The sequence below is a fragment of the Haliotis cracherodii genome, unplaced genomic scaffold, assembly GCF_022045235.1.
Source record: "Haliotis cracherodii isolate W230 unplaced genomic scaffold, xgHalCrac1.p SCAF_3, whole genome shotgun sequence".
Lineage (NCBI taxonomy): Eukaryota > Metazoa > Mollusca > Gastropoda > Lepetellida > Haliotidae > Haliotis > Haliotis cracherodii.
This window is the reverse complement of record NW_027266286.1, coordinates 62,411,558-62,427,177: the sequence shown is the minus strand read 5'-3', so window position 1 is coordinate 62,427,177 and position 15,620 is coordinate 62,411,558. Positions and strand designations below refer to the sequence as shown.

Below are 15,620 nucleotides of genomic sequence, written 5' to 3'. Positions count from 1 at the left end.
GTTTGCTTTCAAACCATGCTCCATAACAATTCACTGCGAGTTTCTTCAGCCTAAATAGACAATGTTTTTTCTACGATATGAGTAATTGTTTATGCATCTCAAACTTCATTGGAGTAGGTATCTGAATCAATCCTTTTGGCTACAAAATAAAACAAATATTTCCCTATCGAATCAAATATTTTGTGACCAGCTATACAATAATTCAAAAGATGATTCATGGTCTCAATGAAACTATTATAGACATTCACATACTTCTACCTTAAATACTACTGAACACTTACAGGAACTTGAAATGTTTATTGAATAAATTTATTCTTTAAAATCACATTTCAGGGTTATTTCTTGCCTCAGGTGAATACTAAAAAATCGTATTGACCTAATATGATTATATGTTTCCACAAGGTGGGATCAATGTACAATTATAGCGATATCATGAGAAAAGCCAATTAGGTAAAAGAAAGAGAAGGCAATTAAATATAATGATGATGTAGTGATGGGGCTCGGTGTTATTCGTCTGATTAAGAGGAGTGAGTGAGTATGGTTTTTCGCCGCTTTTAGCAATATTCCAGCAATATCACGGCGGGGGACACCAGAAATGGGCTTCACACATTGTACCCAGGGCGGGATTCGAACCCGGATCTTCGGCGTGACGAGCGAACGCTTTAACCACTAGGCTACCCGACCGCCCCCTGATTAAGAGGAAACAAGTTGCCCTAAATTGTTGTTATAAAGAATTAAGTCTCATGTTTTTCAAAGAGCTATATGAACTGTCAACCACTTGTCATGAACTTCAATCTTTTCCAAGTAGTTTGTCTCCATGGAATTTTCGCTTATACTAAAATATGAAATCTTATTGCTTCTGTGAAATATAAAAAAAACTGATTCACAACAGACATAACTGTGAAACTGTTTAAAGAGCCATAAAATATCAAATATATTTCTTACATGGACACCGTTCATGCAGACATCACCCAATCAAGCATAACCATTTTCACAGCATGTTGCCATCCATCCTGGATTTAAGAATAAGATTTAAAAAATATATAATATATCATGAATGATTCTTTCATATTTTGAGAAAGGTTCAACTGAACATTATTCTGGATTTTTTAAAACATTAAAAGCCCATGATTTTACATATAGGTTTTTTATTAAGCTTACACACTGTTTGTATTAATACGACACATATATGAATATATTGTTTGGAAATAGTACAATGAAACACATAAAACGTATGTATGTTTAAGAAAAAAAACTGTCTGTTTCTAACATGAAAATATGACATTTTGTCATTGCTAAAAAAATTACATGACCCATAGATCTATTTTATCCTTATTAATTTATGTTTTACATGTAAAAAACTGTGGATATACTTGAAATCATAAAAGGGAGAAGTACTGAAGAAATCCATCTTCTTATTAAACAATTTGCATAATTATTGCAGTTTGTTTGTTTTTGTCTGTTTAATGCCACACTCAACAAAATTCAAGTTAAAGGGTGGCGGTCTGTAAATAATTGAGTATGGACCACACAGTCAGGTGATTGACATCATGAGCATCGATCCACACAATTGGGGTGCAATGACATGTATCAACCAAGTCAGCAAGCCTGACCACCTGTTCCCGTTGGTCGCCCCTTACAACAAGCATACACTTCGCCTCCTACAACAAGCATAGTATAGTACACCAACCCAGGCATAAGAATTCATAAGAATAAACAGAGCATAACAGGTTGTTTCAGACAGTGCTTGTGTGAAATATTTCTTATATCACATGAACTATGTGGACAATCCTTATTCATTTCAACGGTACAGGAGACTGTAAAAGCTATATTTTTGAATGATTTTCATTCTTAAGTATGGCATTTTGGTAGAGCAGCATCTATTTGAATCATGGTGCAAGCAATTGGATATATATGCAGCAGTTGGCATCAGGTTTTCCCATACAAATGCTTCTGATAACCAGAGACCATATACCAGTACATGGTCTCTGTGATAACACAAACAGAACATACAGCATCCATCAACATCATTTGTGACCAACTCGTGTTATTCCGGGACAAGCCAAATAGCGACTTGTGTCCCTCTCATGGCCATTTTTGCAACCGGGTTCCGTCTTAGCGCAAAGGGGCATACCTAAAACAATTGTCAACTCGTTGCCTAATGGTTCACATATCTTTCTCCACATTTTATATCTTTTTCAGATGCAATTTAAAGCACATTGGGACATGCGGAATTATACAGTATGACTGAACACAGTGACTGAACAGTATGACTTGGGTATATTTTTAGATGCAAGACATATGTAAATAAAAAAAATATTTCTGAGGGATTCTTTGACGAAGAACGTGAAATCATATGCGCATCCTGATTGGTTTGTCTATTTTCGCACATAACATTCATCGATAGGGAGACAAGTCTTCGTGCAGGTTACGGAAAGGGGTGAATGGTGACGATTGCCATCAACATGTGAACTACAAGCTCCTTCACAGTGTTGGACACATTTTACCTCTTCGCAAAGAGCTAAGTGAACAAGGTGTCACTGTGAGGAGCTTGGAGCTCTTGGCAGGAGTGGGGTTGAATAATCAAATAATCAAAATAATGGGAGTTGAAATAAGTATTGATTCATTGTCATTTAATCAAACAGATTCGTGGTGATCTTTTTAAAAGAATGAACCCATCAATGGCAATGCCCCCACTTTTGTGGGGCTGACCTTTTCACAACCAGGATGAACACAAAGCATATTTATCATATAACGTAAACAGATAACTTGGAACAGACAAATCGTTTTCTTTGATGTCCCGTGCATGAATTAGGTGACCTTTTTAATTTTCCCTTGGCCATTCTAAATTGATTACGCACTGAAAACAGACCATGAATCTCAACAATCTTGAACCAAACTTGATCATATATAACTAGCACTGAAAACAAACCAGACCTAAAATATGTGTTGATGATAAAACACATATGTTACACAATATACCACATTCAGAAAGAATTCTCAAAACATCAATTGTCCATTACATGACCATTTGAAAATCCTCTTGATGTAGATATTTTTTCTGATGCAATGTTCATCAACTGAAAAAAGACTCTGAAAAGAAGCAACATGATCATAAAACATTTGGTTCAAAATATATAACCAGAAAAACAGGAAATAATACCAACAACACCAGACAAAATGATTTTATTCAACGCTTGTTGCTGACAGCTCAAGTCAGCCCCGGCTGTATGTTTCAGGGTGAAAAGAACAACATGACTGTAACTGACGAGTGAAATTGACGAGTGTACATTTCATGTCATCTGTAACAACATGCATTATATTACATACCCACTGGCAATTAATTAATTTCCTTAATAAAATCTAGCATGAGCCATTTGATAATATTGATGAAAGAAAAAAAATACACAAATTAAATTTCATGGAACTTTGAAACAACTTTCTACAATGATACAACATGAAATTGATTTTTGTAGAAATATCAGAGGGCAAACAATATTAGACAGGACACATTAAGAAAGAGTTTAAGAGAGGCAAGGTATTAATAAAGACTTACATAGATGGAAACATGAGAACAGATGGTTTTTTATTTTTATACTGAAATGATTTTGAAAGTATTCTCATTTGTTCACGTTTAAAACACACCTATCCTCACACAAATCAGACATTATTATTGATTTTTCATACCATACTGTTTACAAATTATTATTATTATTAATATACATTTACATACCGCAGATATCCTAATACTAAAGTACTCACGGAAATGAAAAAAACTGTTTTTTCGACCTCAGATCTTAAATAAATGCAGTTAATATACAAAATATGTAAATATTCAAACAACTTAATTAGTACTAATTGGGCCGTGGCACAAATACAGCGTATCAAATGTTTTTATGCCTTTTTACACGTAAAAGTGTGTAAAAATGTGAATAAAACAGACTATTGTGAAACAGGGCATAACCAGGTGTAAAAAGTAGATCAAGGTGAATGTCCATGACCTATGACACCTTGACGACAGGTGAGAACAGGTGCATAATGCCTATAGTCTGTTTCTGGTATGTCAATTTGGACTTAGTTTTATTTTTGAATGTTGAAAGTGCCGACAAATTACCTCCTGTAAAGTACATTTTGTATTGTTCACTGAGATCAAACTAGCAAATCCAGACTATTTCTTTTCCAGTTGTTTTGTTATTTCGTATTTACAGCTACGTAACACTTTGTGTCGATTTTTAAATTGAGGAAAACAGTTTTTGTTCATTTCAGTGAGTACTTTAGTATCTGCTCAAATGCGTTAAATTTTAATTTGTTCCCCAAACAGTGGATCCGTTTGTGTTCAAGTTTTATCATTCTCAACTACAATTTTAAAAATACAATTATACTCAAACACAATACAATATCATCTATTGCTGAAACCTCTTGCTGATTTTTTAATAAGATGGGAACATTAGATCATAAAACTAAAAAGAAACTCATGATTTATCCAAATTAACGTTACCATGGCAATGTCATAGATATACCAAACAATATATCTTCTAGCCATGCATACTGGAGATTGAGTCTCAGACAGCAATATATACAGGAATATGTTCAGTGTGTTTTCGAACATTATCATCTGTAAAGATGTTTAAATACCATCAAGTAATAACTAACAGGGTCACTAAAACATCCTGTCAGTTAATCAATCTAAATGTATTCTGAAAACATTAATCAGTTGTCAAAGTTATTAAAACCATGTATCATTGTGTTAATCATGGAAAAAACATGCTTGAAATCATAGACTTGAACCCAGTCAACAATGGACATAATAATTCTGACTGACTGAAATAAGTATTCCAGACCAATCTATTTTCTTGTTTTTTTATAAACATCATCATAAAACAAATAAAAACAAGAAATCTGTAATACAAGAAAATAGTTTGGTAAGGGCTTACTAAATATGATGATAGAAACTCTAGTTGCCTAGGAGACGACTCATAAGATGTTACTTTCACTGTGAGGAAATGTCAGATACAGGCATATGTATCTATTCCAGACAGTTCTATAAACTGTTGTATGATATTTAAAGTTGACTGTGCAATGCAAATGTCCACACATTTTTTATTGGAATGTAATTATAACAACGGCTAAACTTCAAAACACCTGATACCATCCACCATATTGTTAAGTAATGTGCATAAGTTCTGCCATGATGTGTACAAAAATTTTAGCTGCCTCGCTAAAAAACCCCGAGGGTTTGGGGGGGTTGACCGACACAACGACCTGAAACAATTGCTATCATAAGTATCATATTTAGTTTCCAAAGTTTCTAAAAAATATCCCCTATTTATTGAAAAGTGGCCCCAATGGATGTCACTGATGAGGCTGTAACAGACCATGATGGGACTTTATTGTTGAGTAAAATTTCAATGTTGATGTCCAATTTCCAATGTCTATGAGTTGCTGGGATATTCAATTTTGAGGTTTATTCATATTAAACAAGACAAATGCAACTAGGGTCATTTTTTCTGACTATTTTGAGTTTCATCCCCCTATTTTCAAAAAAGTCACATCACATGCTGTTATATTAACAGCATTAAACAAGCATGGTAGATTGGTATCCAGTATTCTGTATGTGTAGCCTTCATATAGAAAATGTGCCTACCTTATTAGCATGTGGGCATGATCCCCTCAAAGGTACCTGAAAATATTGCACATAGAAAGAAAATACAATATGCTTGTCAAACAGACCGGCACCATGTACAAATAGAGACAGATTGACAAGAAAATATCACAGTTTTATTTTTTTTCAGGTAAAAGGTAATGAATTTTAACATTATTTAATGGCTGGTAATTTATTACAGGGAGGGCAGTCATGAAAAATGTTACATTTATCTTCACAACTTTTGAGGTACAATGAAAGATGCTCTTTCGTCAGAGAATTCAAAGAGTGTTATTCGTCTAGATATGTCTGGGGTTCGATCCCCGGCCGCGTCACACCAAAAGACGTTAAAAGATGGTACTTGTTGTTACCCTGTCTGACGCTCCGCTTTAAGGGGCTAAAACAAGGACTGGTCAGCTCGGAGTCAGTATACTGTGTCTGAGTGGGGTAGTCATGTAAAACTGCGGCATGGTATCTCAGTGGGCTTAGGCACTACAAGTATGCAGTCACATACAATACTAAACGCTATCATTGAGACAGAAACTTTTCTTAAGATCATCCTTCCAGGTTAACGTTCATGCCATGACCACCTCCATGACCTAGTGGATATGGTGTCTGTCTGCAGAGCAGAAGGTAGGTGGTTTGATCTCCCCCGACGCATCACACCAAAAGACGTTTAAATATAATATTTGTTGTTAAAAGGACTGGTCGGCTCAGAGTCAGTATGGTGTACTGTGTCTGGGTGGGGTATCCATGTTAGCTGTGACATGGTATCTCAGAGGGCTTGTACTGTTTGTTAGTTTGTTTGTTATTTGTTATTTAACTCTGCACTCAGCAATATTCCAGTTATGTGACGACGGTTTATGAATAATCGAGTCTGAGCCGGACAATCCAGTGACAGACATCAAAGCATCGATCCACGCAATTGGGATACGATGACATTCATAAAACAAGTCAGTGAGCCTGACCACCCAATCCTGTTAGTCACCTCTTACAACAAGTATAGTCACCATTTACGGCAAGCATGGGTTGCTGAAGACCTATTCTACCCGGGACCTTCCCGAGTGGGTTGGTACTAGGAAACTGGCATCAGTCCAACTTGTACAAGACCATCAGGCACATATGTCAACGATAGAAACTAACAGTTTTAGTCCACTAGTCCTTATAATGTTAACACATAGCAAAACCCTTAAAAATTGCAAATTTCTACTTGTCCTTATGATACCTTAATGATTGGGCAATTTAGCAAGGACTATAGGACTAGTGCCAGTTTCAACCACTGCATGTGCAAGTACGTCGCTAGATAAGTGCAATACTCTTGGACAGACGATAAACCCCATTTCACCTCACCTCACTGCCAGGTTCACTACAAACTCAACAGCCATTTTAAGCAACAATCTCAAGGAAATAGTTGGCTCTTATGACAAAGATTAGTTAATGGGGTCCTACTCAAACAGAGAATAACAACATGCTTGATTAATAAATAATATTGAAATAAATAATATTATTTATTGAAATCTTATGAAAACAGGACCATGGAGCTTAAATGAAAACAAATGTTTCAACTGACAAAAGTACTTTCAGTAACATATTTGTCAAATATTTCAAGAGTTATTATTCATATCTGAAATGCACCATTGTAAATTGATGTTTGTTACTTGGATTGGCTACAAATGTTAACTACATGCTTAACCTCTTTGGAATCTTTCTAGGAAGAAATAAATATCATCAAAAACATTTCTAACAATGAACCTTTACAATAAAGACATTACTGAAATTGTCAGAAAGGGAAGGCAATACATTATTACCCTAGCAAGAGCAATAACGTCAATATACACAGATGAAATGAGCATCATAACAATGTTATGCTCACTTTAACAGTTCCTTGATCTTATTAAACAGCTTTCAGTTTGTGACAAGTTCTGTTTTTTACAAATCAATTTCAGCATTAAAGGTCTATCTTGTCATTAGATCCAGTAATCTCATCTCCAACAGACTAACCAGCTACTTTTTTAGAGTGTGTATCAAAGAACCTACATAAATCTATTTCGGCAGAAGAAATCTGAACTTTTCCGCTTCATCTGACAATGTAATAAACACCACTTTCGTTACAATCTAGTTTCACTATTTTTCTGAATTGGGAAGTAGTGGAAAGCAAAACTCTAAGTGGATTAATCCATTTCGATTAACACGAACTGTGCAAAATGAAAGTGTGACTTGAGGCGTGATTTCCTCCATCTGCTGTAGTACCATGTTGCTACAAGTATTCATGTTTGTGTCACATGTCATACCCTTTTCCCAATAATTCACATTTTTCCGAAATAAATACAGTGCAAGTGATTCCATGGCCTTTGATTGGCCAACCAAGCACATTTTTGCATTTGTTTCCATAAACCGAAAAAAGTTAGGTTATGCGCATAATGGACCGCTGTTTCCTGATTGGCTGATAAAAGAATGGCCAGGGCTTGTGATGCATTATTGCACTGAACGATATCATTGATTTTATACTGTCATCTACACTGTTTTTATGTTAATAGAATTCAATATGGTTTTTTGTGTTTATGGAGTAATGGTTTGCAAATTTTGTGTTGATACCCAATACTGAGATTTACACAGTTCAATCTCATTAAAATTAGAACATAGTTCTCGCTGCCGCTAACCAAAGATCTGAGGACATCCAATTAAGGTGAAGTCAGGACGACATTTGACGAACTTTGACCGACAACTGAAATGACTAACAAGAAGTCGACATCAGCCAATTAGAAAGCAATATACTTGAGCTTTACGGCACTCGTTTCAACCTAGCGAATTCCATTTCTGTCTGATTGACACAGTTCTCGATTAACATTTTGAAAACTGAACGAACATTCTGGGATGTCTAATGTATGGTCGAGAATGTATTGCAGTGCTTAGTACGCACTGTGCAACACCTCCTCCATTAAAATGTTTATCCAACGGAACCGAGAGACAGACGATAATTTTGACAGAATCAGTCGTACGGGTCGTAACTGTCATTCGGAAAACCCTGTGTTAACGTTTTTGAGGTTGCATATATAGAAAATACATTCCAACTGTCACTTTCATGTTCTGGTAAGCGACGCTTTGACTGGTTGGATGAAAGGTCGTTCTGACGTGACCCATAATGGGATGTCCTCACATCTTTGTTTAGCGATAGCAAGAACTAAGATCTGATTTTAGTGAGATTGTACACAGTTTGCACTCTGTTTTGTACATTTATTGCTCCATAAGCTCACAATACAGCCTACTTGTCCGTCATAAAAAATAGAATAACCAGTGGTCATCTTTGTCCACCTCAGCATCTGCTTGGCGATTCACTGATTGGCAATAGCAATGTAATGCTGAAAAACACATTACAGCGATATCATTGTCATGGAACTTCGATAGTGTCTTTGGGCACAGGTGACCGAGTCATCTAAGACGCCACAATTTGGTGTTCCACAAACCTACAATCAGCACCAAGCTAGTACTCATAGGCTTAACCTCAATCGTAAACGTCCAAGACCTGTGTAGCGGCCATAAAATTTCCGAGTCCCGTGATGGGATTCGAACCACAGACCTTCTGATCTGAGGTCAGACGCCTTGTCCACATGACCAAAGAGGTTAACCGCGTCAGCAAGCTGACAAGGTAAGGATGTCATCTGTGGGATGACTCCATGCCCTGCAACATACTCCCCAGTCAACAGAAGGCATGACCCGGGCTGCATAGTAGGGTCCTGTGGCTTATTTTGCTCCAATTTAATATGAACATGCTCAGCCCCCACATTGACCGCCAATGTAGCGGCCATAAAATTTCTGAGTCCTGTCATGGGATTTGAACCATGGACCTTCTGATCCGAGGTCGGATGCCTTGTTCACATGACTAAAGAGGTTAACCCTGTCAGCAAGCTGACAAGTTAAGGATGTCATCTGTGGAATGACTCCGAGGCCCTGCTACACCTGCATCACTTCAGGCTTTCCTCCCGCATCAAGGGACATGCCGTAACTTAACTAAAATAGTGTTCAATGCTCAGTACCATTTTATTCTAAAAATACAGATTTCTAGGCTCTTTTCAACATAATGTCAAGTCTAACAAGTCCTTTTTTTCCAGGTGCATTAGTGTCCTAGGGAAGTTGGAGATTTAGGGAAAATAGCTCTGCTTATAGTCTGGTACAGATATGTTTTGATTAAATTGAATGGTAACGTTTGTTTGTTTGTTTGTTGCTTAATGCTACACTCAGCAAATATTCCAACTATATGACAGCGGTCTGTAAATAATCGAGTCTGGACCAGACAATCCAGTGATTGACATTAAGAGCATCGATCCACCCTATTGGGACATGCATCAACCAAGTCAGCGAGCCCGATCCTGTTAGTTGCCTCTTACAAAATTGAAAAAGAAGCAACTCTTCTGCAGTTTCCTCTTGCCATCAGCAGAAGTGTAAATAATTTCATCGGATGACTTCTGCGTCACTGTCAATCATATAACTTCTTCCTGATTACTGTCGTATGCACATTTGCGTCTCTCTGAAAATGGCACCTAGTTATAGCTGTGGTTGGTGAATTTGTTAGTGTTGGCGTTTTTCATACTGTTTGCAAAATATCAACAAATTGCTTTAGCCAAACGGTCATGAAACAGAACATTTTTCTAATAAAGAAAATAACTGAAATGTTGCTTATGGTAATTTGTCATCGTAGGTCATGACCACATGCTCTGCCAGTCTGATTTACAGCTTACAGAAGTTTTGTTTTTTGGAGTTGCAGAAGTTGTTTTTTGAGTAGTTACCCTAAAAGTCAGGAAATGTTTATTACTTTCAAGGTTGTTTTTTTTCCTCCTTCATCAAACCAAGTTGGTCCAAAAATTTAATACATATATTTATTTATAGATCTTCTTGTATTTATTTCTTTAATTCACCCTCCTCCATCAAACCAATTTGATCTAAAAAATTCTTAAGATGATACAAAAAGATAATTATATTAGCATAATCTATTTATATACAGCTAAAACAAACTCCCAGGAAGCATTTAGAAGTGATACACATAAGGAAGAGAATTTATGGATGTCAATTTCTTTATCAGGGAAAGATGAAGGAATAAGTATATACTCCGAAACGTTGTGTTCCTCATAATAAAGAAGCTGACATCCATAAACTCTTCCTTTAAATTATAATCTCAAATATCAATTTAAAAAACAAGCTGAAAAATACATGACTGAAGCACAACTGATGTGACAGCTCGGCACCACAAAACTACAGAAACTGTAAGTCAGATCAGGGATGACAACCTGTGTGTACAGTCTGTCACTGACAATCTAGTGGTGCTTAACCATCTTACAGAGTGTCCTATAAATCGTTTCGCCTATCATCTAGTCCTGACATGCCAGGGATCTGGCAACCTGGTCGTTCCTTGTTACTTTGTCTGAGCAGGGTAACAAATGAGATCAGGTCATTTACTCTGCAGACTACACAACTGGTAATAGGGTTATGTATGCTGGAAGTTACCTTTGAGGTCAGGGTAATTCGTAAATGAAGTTTCTTATTTGGTGTATTAGGTTATTTCCTTTCATGTTACGCATGTGGTATAAAAAAGTCCCCTGCTGAAGTTCCTACACAGTTCTGGGTCACGGTGGCCCTGTCGTCTAAGGCGCTGCATTTGCTGTCCTTTGGCTTACCAGAAACCTATGATTGAAGGTTCAAATCCCAGATTCACCCTGATTATGTATCCAGGTTGTCTCAAGGCCATACCCATGCTCACCAAAGTGCTTAAAATTTGAGACGTGCACGACTTTAGGCTTTCGTCCTACATCTAGCTGTCATGACATACTGTAACCGAAACACAATTCAAATCAGTGATAATTCCAACTCCCTCACTCACTCCTACAAGGTTAAGTATATATATATTATATACATACATACATATATATATGTATATGTATATGTATATATATGTATATGTATGTGTATATATATATATATATATATATATATATATATATATATATATATATATATATATACACAAAAATGAGGTAAATGTTCACTCGGTGTACATGTAATATATAATAAAATAATAAAGTCCACGTTAGTCCATCATCTTCTTTATATCAGTTTCATATACATAGTACTTTCGCTGTCTCATGACAGCTCTTCAGTGTAACTGATATTGACATATAATGACGTCATACTTATGATTACGTCATAAATTACAACTGTGACGTCATAATGTATTTACACACTCCAGCGACGACACCAAGTAATTTAACAATTGTAGGGAGACATTTGAATTAAATATACAGTATTTGTAAAGTAACAGTGCAACAATTACGATTGAAATGACAAATCTATTAATACATTCTAGAGTTCAATTTTGGTTTCATCAATTGGATAAACATTTGTTCTTTTTCCAGTCTCAGCTGCTTGTTACTTGTATACAATTTATAAAACGGAAAAATAGTAAATTTCCCGTTTCCGCAATCATCAATGTGTTTGCTGACACCTAAGCATCGAACATTAGGGTCTCTAATCTGCAGTTTGTGTACAGTGACTCTATCTTTTAATTCCATGCCGGTTTCACCGATGTAGTTTTCGCCGCATCCCGAACATCTCATAACATACACCACATCTTTGCTGCGGCAGTTCATGTCGGCTTTCACATTGAAACCCTTGCCATTTGCAAAAAAGGAAAGTAGTACCTTCACTTATGATGTTACACGTGCCGCATCTTGGTGTGTTACATCTACTTACACATGGTACACTCTCTGTACAAGAATATTTGGATGGACAAAGAATTTGCTTGAGATTTTTTGGTTGCCTTGTACTTTTTATAATTTTAAATTTATTCAGTCCTTGTTTCATTTTATCGCTACAATTGTTAAATTACTTGGTGTCGTCGCTGGAGTGTGTAAATACATTATGACGTCACAGTTGTAATTTATGACGTAATCATAAGTATGACGTCATTATATGTCAATGTCAGTTACACTGAAGAGCTGTCATGAGACAGCTAAAGTACTATGTATATGAAACTGATATAAAGAAGATGATGGACTAACGTGGACTTTATTATTTTATTATATATATATATATATATATATATATATATATATATATATATATATATATATATATATATACCGGTGTGTATGTATGTATGTATGTATATATAAAACGCAAACCAGAAGTATCTACATTAAGAAGAGATGTTTCCAATGTGTACCAATTAATGACAAATAAAACAATCAGTCAAGTGTTAATACAGAGTGTCTTTATTCTTATCACGATATGCTGCACATGATTTCCAAACTTTCCACGGTAATCCTGAACATGATAACTGGTACTTCTCAAGTCATGGATCTATGATGTCACATGCGATGCATTCAATGCAATGGTTCACACATAATACCCGTATGTTCGTTTGTGCATCAAACCAATCTAATATCTCTAATATATGTAGGTCTTCATATTAACCAACATCCATGGTATTCGCATTTCATTTGGTGGTGAGTATGAATATAAATATATAAATATATACCATATTCGACGTAATAAGCGCCCAGGGCGCTCTCAAAATTAGACATAGGGGGCTCTTATTAGAATATTGTTTTGGTGAAAGTTTGGTGAGTTCAAAGATAAATTTCTTGGTTTATGCTGACAGCCTGAAATGTTTATGTATGACAGATATATTTTTCCGGAATTTAATTGCCAATAATAAAGGGTGCATATATCACACAAGTGTGTATTATACACGAATAGGGGAAGGAAGCAGTGCGTATTAAATGCGAAAAGGGTAGGAAGGAGGGCTCATTGGGATTGTTCACAAGCCAATATATTAGCAAATCTCGTCGCGGGGGCTTATTAGAGCGGGGCGCTTATTACCTCGAATATGGTAGGTCAGCTTTATGCTTCAGTATTTCTACAGTTACCAATGAGATCAAGAACTTTCTGTGAAGTTCCACTGAGGTTTGCGCCTTTCATGACTGATCCACCATACCATGTTACGACTATCAGTATTATGTATTCAGTTAATGATAACAGAAAGCAGACACATAGATATTAGTACACGAGAGACAAGCATGTTTCACATCAGACATACGAATGTCAGAAATAATTAGCAACACTGACCTATTCTGTTATCCTTGATCATTAAAATCCTAATATGAACAATCATCAGAGGATGCTCTCAACTCCCTGAGAAACATACCGTCTTCTCTTTATTACCATAATTGATTACTAATACGGGTTAGACATCACACAGAAAATGATCTGAATATAATGACTGCAGCGCGTACAGCTGTGTGGGCGTGGGTGAAACCGATTGCGGAGGACAGAGCCTTTAAACTAGCATCATCTTTGACGACGACCATAATTTCATTATGAAACCGTTTCTAAAATGTCACCACTGAAAATGCTAGTGTTGTCAGGTCTGTTTTTGAATCTCTCTTCCCTTGTGGGCAATCACATCAAGTGCTTGGATGTTTTTCAAAGCTGCTAAAAACTCAACTCCGGTAATTCATTTCACAATTCACTTAGAAAATTTGGAAAATGGTACAATTTTTCATCTTTAGTGCTGTGTAGGCTGAACATTGAGATGAAATATTTTCTAGCCAAACCAAGCTCATGCAGGTTTCGTTTTATGGATTCTGATTTTTCAAGCAAATATGCCACAATTTAGGAGAGAAAAGCCAAATATTTGTAATCAGGATGAATTTTGAAGAAAATGCCAATTTAAAATGAAAGGTCATAGTCAGATTTGCATCTTTTTCTATGGTCTGTTTAATATTGTGATACAGACGTGATCTCATGGGGGTTCCAGTAGCTAATGTTGTGAGACTTGACATTAAAAATCATTGTCAATAGATCGCGGGTTTGTGTAAAAAGAGTCCCTTCATCACCCAGGAATACAAATGGCCACTATGCCATGTATGTGTTTTTAGTAAGCTGATGAAATGAGGTCGTTTATAACTCATGAAAGTCAAATGAACCTACCATTGTCTGACATACAAGCAGTGTGTGGAGTACATTTGTGACAAACTCGTGTTATTCCGGGACAAGCCAAATAGCGACTCGTGTCCCTCTCATTGCCATTTTTGCAACTGGGTTCCATCTTAGCGCAAAGGGACATACCTCAAACAATTGTCAACTCGTTGCGTAATGGTTCACATATCTTTCCCCATATTTTATATATATTTCAGATGCAATTTAAAGCACATCGGGACATGGGAAATTATACAGTATGATTGAACACATTTAACTGTGTCTTGGGTATATTTTTAGATGCAAGACATGTAAAATCAAAAAATATTTCTGAAGGATTCTTTGATGAAGAACTTGAAATCATACGCGCATTCTGATTGGTTTGTCGTATTTTCGCACATAACATTCATCGATAGGGGGACGAGTCTTCATGCAGGTTACGGAAAGGGGCGATTGGTGACGAATGTGTAGAGTAGGGGCAACAAGCAGTGTGTGGAGTAGGGGCAATAAGCAGTGTGTGGAGTAGGGACAACAAGCAGTGTGTGGAGTAGAGGCAACAAGCAGTGTGTGGAGTAGAGGCAACAAACAGTGTGTGGAGTAGGGGCAACAAGCAGTGTGTGGAGTAGAGCCAACAAGCAGTATTGCATTGTAAGCTGAGGTCATTGGCTGGAGTACGTCATTGCTTCCTTCTCTACGGAACCAGGCCCTTGCTTAATTTGCTGGATAAAAAATACCATATTTTCTTGAGTATAGTGCGCACCCAAGTAAAAAGCGCACCCCCCTCTAGCGGATTCAGTATTTTGAAGAAAAAAAATTCGAACATTATGCACCGAAAAAAATTACACTGTACCCCTTCAGCGATTTCGGTAAACGAATGGGTGATAAGAAACTTGGTCAGTACAAATTTAAAATGTGAGATATAAAATCACAAGACATGTTGATTTACCGTTTAAATTGTATTTTATGTTCTGCTAAGCATTGTTTTACATGCAGGGATTAAGATTACCTT

General features: G+C 36.4%; 1 protein-coding gene across 1 annotated transcript in view; it reads right to left on the bottom strand.

The window, feature by feature from the left end:
• LOC139473673 (suppressor of lurcher protein 1-like) overlaps positions 1-5,664 on the bottom strand; it is a 426,338-nt gene extending 420,674 nt beyond the window's left edge. Inside the window, exon 1 of the mRNA XM_071256369.1 lies at positions 5,645-5,664. The gene's annotated coding sequence lies outside the window, so the exon portion shown is untranslated. The remainder of the gene's footprint in view (positions 1-5,644) is intronic.
• Positions 5,665-15,620: the final 9,956 nt, after the last annotated feature.